Below are 5,719 nucleotides of genomic sequence, written 5' to 3'. Positions count from 1 at the left end.
TTTTTTTTTTTTTTTTAAACACAGAGGATCCCAACGGTGGTTATTCTGAATCTGACAACAGCTCTCCAATCACCCAGGTTGGAAAGAGAAGGAAACCAGCTGAAAAACACTATAATCAGCTTGGGAGTCCACTGGGGAAAGTACCCAAAGCAAGCACCAAAACTTACTTACAGAATAATTGTTAAATAAGACAAAGATATTGCAAGCTAGAGAGGTCTTCCCGTGGCTTGCAGATGAATTGCTGAATCCTTATTTATTTTCCCAAAGGTGTACGTAACTATGCTGTGGTTTCACATTTCATGAGGTAAGATGCAGTGGGATGCAATGTCCCAGGAGATGCAACGTCTCATATTGTATATTATCAAAACCATTTTCACTGTCTCCCTTAAGTTCTCTGTTTGTACTTACAGATGCTAACTATTATACTGCTATCCTCCAGCTCTCGAGCGTGCTATCTCCTCCCACAAGTACCCACAGAAAACAAGAACGAGGATGCAGCACAACTGTGCGTGAATAGAACTGACCTGATTTTCACAAACATTAAGTCACTACTAAAAAAAGCGTGAGAAACATTAATGAAAACAGCACACTTGTCAGTAAGTGTCTCATTTGGAAGCCCGATTTAAAGGGCACAAAGATGAAAAAGCTGTCCACGGTTACATAGTTGCTTAATTCAGGTCGGAGTCCATGCTGATGCTGATACAGCCCCATTTTCAGCCTGTGCTTCCTGCCCGCCTGCTTGCAGCAATGCTGACATTTGTACAGCCACACCACTGCCTAGCTCTGAGCTGATCCCACTGAGGAGTGACCCACCCCAGGGGAAGAAAAGCTCTCTTGGCTTAAGCTCCAGTGCAATGGAGACAGCACAAATAAGGGAAGGGAACGTGGAATTATTCTGGCAACAGCAGCAACCGAGAGATGCAATGCAGCCTGAGCTAATTGAAAGCCATCGGGTCACCAAAGTGGGAGGACCTCCCTTCCCCCATGCCCACCCATGCACGCTTGACTCTTCCCCTGCCCTAGCTTTGATGCTCATCTCGCTTCTCAACAAGTCATTTCAGCTTCCTGAAGTTTAAGAAAACCAGCTCTGCAAAAATGAATAGTTTTCTGCTGAGCTAAGAGCCGCGTTAAAATAACCATGCAGCGAACTGAGAGGAGACCCGCAGCCAATGCAGCACAGAGTGGGGAATAACCTAACTTGCGGGAAAAGAGAAACGTCATCATCCCTTTCAAAAGCAAAAAGCTGTAAGATTAGTGCTGCAGTACCCTGCAACGTCACACTAACAGTCGCAATGACTACTAAAGCACCTGGACCCTTCACATCAGCAGGAGCTTCTATTGAGCTCAGGATGGAGACAACGTAAAAGCTTAATGAGGACAAAACATATTTTAAGTCTTAACTACACTTTTGTTAACTATTTTAGTAGAAACAGCAAGCTAGGTTGTTTATCTGCTGTTACTGATTTCTCCCCTGGGTGAAATTCAATTAAATCTCTCCAGGGATGAGGCAGAGAGTATCAAATTTAAGTTTCTCTATCTCACCAAATCCTCAACCTTCTCAAACTGGAAGAAGAGATGTGTTTGCAGCCCAAGTCCCAGAAAGGCTGAGTTGTCACAACAGGATATTAGGCTTGTGGGGCTGCAAAACTATCGTGCTGATTACCACAAAAGGACAGAGCACAGAGGCCTCGTTAACCAGAAGTATAAAAGGCCGCGTTTGCCCCTTTCAGTTGGGAAAGTGAAAAAGGCAGGTTTCAGAGGCCAGCTCTTAAATCTGCTAAGAAGAAAGCGTAAATTTGCTTAACCCTTCACCTAAAGGAAGCCCTGCATTGCTGTCACGAGTGTGTACGAGTATGTGTGCAGGTACCCACTGCTGCCTTGCTGACCTGCAGGACAGCCACTGCCCAGCTCACACACCTGCACATACGAGCTCAGGCTGGGTTTTGATGTTATATTGGGTCATTGTGCCAAAGAAGGGATGATGCTCTTGGTACACTGTGCATTTAGGACAAGATGACCTTTTTACCTGTTACTAAAATGTGTAAGCTCAAACAAGCGGGACAGAGTAACTTAAATTCTCAGCTGACCTGGAAGAAAACAGTGAACAGTGATTTCACTCCAGTTCTCACCAAATTCTTGTATTCCCTTGTTCTGATTCAGTTTCTGTCATCCACTTCAGTGATGCTCTTAGCCACTGCTTATTTGCATGGCTGGGTAGTGGGACAGGACTGGGACCCTCATGAGGCTGCGTTTCATTTAACTTCTGGTTCAAGTACGGGAATACAAATCCAGAGAGGCTGCAGCTGTATTCTCGACCACAAGATGGTGCCAAAAGTGCTCACTACGTAGAGGCGCCTACTGAAACTATCTACCAAAGGCAGCTGACAAATCTACTTTGCTCAAGTCTTTACTGCTAAAATTATTAAGAAAATATGAATGAAAATGTAACGCATATAAATTTAAATTAATTTAAATATCTTTGAAAACACACTCTTCCCCTACCCTTAATGGCCTTAAAATAGCACATTAAAATGTGTTTTGATTAAGCTGACTTAATTAAAAGATAGTGAGTAATGTGACTTTGAAACTACTGAAATCATCTCTTCTGTGTTGATTACAGATGACCACCTTCCTCAGATTTAAGTGAAAATGATAGCCTTACCAGATTTCAGTGCTGTGTACAAGAACAACATGTTTGTAAAATACATTTATTGAAATCCACCACGATCACTGGAGGCAGAGAGATCACTCAGGGGCTGAGAAAGCAGCATAACCTGAAGTACAGGCAAGAGAGGCAGGGTCCTCCTCCTTGCCAGTCACCTCATGATGACTTATTCCAGCCCCTAATACTACCCAAACCACAAATTCTGCAGGATGGGGACAAAATGAGTGCACGGTGGCATGCTGACCTCCAGTGAGCCCTCAGGTGCTGGCAAAGTAATAAACAGGGTTGTGGAGAGAATCGTTATGAAAAGAATCACACACACACAAAATACAGTTATCTTTATATGAAGAACATCTAGGATCTAGCAAAAACAACCCTAAAATGGGGTTCTTATGCATATTTTGAGGCTTTAACTGTAGCTTAGTCCCACGGAAAGCTGGCAATCATCTTTAAATTGACAAAGTCATCTGCTGACCGACAGAAGAGAAAGGCACTTTTCCTTCCTTTCACAAATAGTTAGAGAAGACATCTCCGCTTTTTAGTGAGGGCAGAACTTACATTTTGCTTATAATTTCAGTCTTCATGAAATCAGCTGATTTCATTTCTGATGCAGCCTAAGCCTTAACTCAGTAACAAAGGGTGGCTGGTTTTTTGTTTGTTTGTTTACTTGTTTGTTTGTTGTTTTTGAGCCCTTTAGAAATTGAGCTGCCTTTGATTTAGTCTTGGTTTCCCCATTTGCAGGAACGCTGTTTCTGTTTACATAGACAGAATCCGCAAACAGGGACAGGATGGGAGAAACCACAAAGCCATTCAATGGCAGGGGCTGGCAGCCCTTCACATGAGACCCATCACTTGCAAGCCACGTGAATGGCCAGCCAAACTAGGCACATGTGCTTCCAAACAATCGCCTCCCCTCCTGGTCTCCCAGCATGTCAGCAGTCCCACGGCTTGCTGCCTGACAGAGGGGCTTGCAGACTTGTCCCGACCCTTCAGGACACAGGCCAGGGGATGTCCAACCATCCTGCGTTAAGCACATGTTCCACTAGCATGCCAGGATCGGAAAGCACCACAGAAGACAATGTTTCATCATCTCAGTTTTATTTTAAAAGCTTATGCTTAGCTTCTGTGAATAAATTTTCTGCGGCACCGTAAAGCCTGGTACCAAAGGGAGTTCTTCTGGACCTGGTAGGTCCAAATGGTACCCGGCGCTGGGCATTCATTCTCTCCTGCAGAATACGACTGACCTGGTGTTTGCCACAGTTATGCAAATATTCTTCAGTTACCACATGATTTTGGAAATGATGGTTGAGACGATTGCTTCTGCTAGCAACTACACTAGCTTTAGTAGTGATACATGAAACCAAACGATAAGGCATTAGTCCAGTCCAAATGGCTGGCTCTTTGACTTAGTCCTTTTCTCATATTCCCTCTTCTACCATCATTTCATCTTCAACGCTGTTAGAACAGACAGGGCTCTAGGCAAAGGCAGCATCTAAACACCACATGAGCAATTCCTGCTGCAGACGTTTTTGCACAGCACACTACTAAAAGAGCCAGTGAATCCTGATATTCTGCCTACAGCTGGCACTTTGATTTTGTGACTGCTACTACCAGTATATGGCTTAATAAAAATTATTTCTGACCTAATGTACATGTAGGCTCATATTTTTTCACTTGCCCTGAGCAGGAGCTCAAAATGAAATCAGTTTAATAGAATAATTTTACTGCGTGTAGATTTTGTCACAAATGTTGCTTACAGGATTACAAAATTCACTCTCTTCGAAGCACAGCTGGGATCTAAATTAAGCCTAGAGAAAATAGCTAGAACTCTGCCAGCCTCTAAAGTGATCGTATTATTCTCTTATACCAGGGCTTCACTGCAATGCAGATACCCAGTGGGCACTGAAAAGCAGTGCACAGAGTTAGTGAGAGCTGACTGTTTCATAATGAAATGTATTGCTTCTATTTGTTATTTTTGCAAAGAAGAAACCAAGACGAGAACAAGAACGTGTAAGATAGAAGAGAGATTTTTTTCACAAACCATCTTTCTATTGCGACTTCAAGAAGAAAAGTAATTCAAAGCAGAAAAGGAATATAAGAACAACCAAATACAATACTCTAATTTCTGTTCTATTTCTAGTATTAAGACTTAAAAAAAAAAATAAATATTTTTGTAAATATGAAAAAAGTAAGTTAAAACTCTTTGTAGCATGACTTCCATAATTAATGCTTTATGGAAAACAATCTCAAGACAATCCTAACAAAATCTGAAATGACTGCTAACATGCTTAGATTTGAAATGCAGAGATAGTAGTGGATATAAGAGAAATAACTTCATTAAAGCACTCTTATTTACCCTGTCCCCTTCTTTAATACTTCACATTTTTAAGAAATCCTTGATTTAGACAAAGGAAGAAACTTCTTCCCTCACATTCTCCTTTCTGTTCTGCACTTTCCACTACATTTCCATCTAAGACATCATCACATACACCTAATGCCCTCCAGCAGTTTCACAAACATACTGCTTTGAGGCACTATCCTGCCCTTATTTCTATCAACATTTTGGGTGTTATATCCAATCCGAATGGGGGCTGGAATAAGGGTGTCTGTGCAGCTCTGCAATAGCGCTGCTACTGCGACAAGGCAACCCAGCGCACGCCCCTGTCTGATGGCCTACGATCCTGCGATGTGGCTTTAGGCTACAGGCACGTTGCTGCAGGATCCTCATTGTCCCAGTTAAGTAAAACTTTGTGAAATTATGCTAAAACATACATGGTAAGCAAGAACGCTTTACGTTTGCAAAGTCAGGCACACAAGAGTTCGTAAATACCAAAAATGAGGTAACACACATAACCTTAAACTAGAACCCATGGACATACACGTTGCGTGAGCATTGTTAGCTTACAATACAGTTTTTAACATGCATTCCTGCCTTCCTCAGTGAACAGAACAGGCCAGGGTCATTGAAAAAGCAGTTATTCAATTTCTTTGTTGTTCAGTGATTCAGGCCTTGTCATCTGTACGTTCTCTTAACCCTGCTGTGAAGGTAGAAGG

This window comes from Anser anser, assembly GCF_964211835.1.
Source record: "Anser anser genome assembly, chromosome: 1".
Classification (NCBI taxonomy): Eukaryota; Metazoa; Chordata; class Aves; order Anseriformes; family Anatidae; genus Anser; species Anser anser.
The sequence above is the reverse complement of the archived record's forward strand: the minus strand, read 5'-3'. Positions refer to the sequence as shown.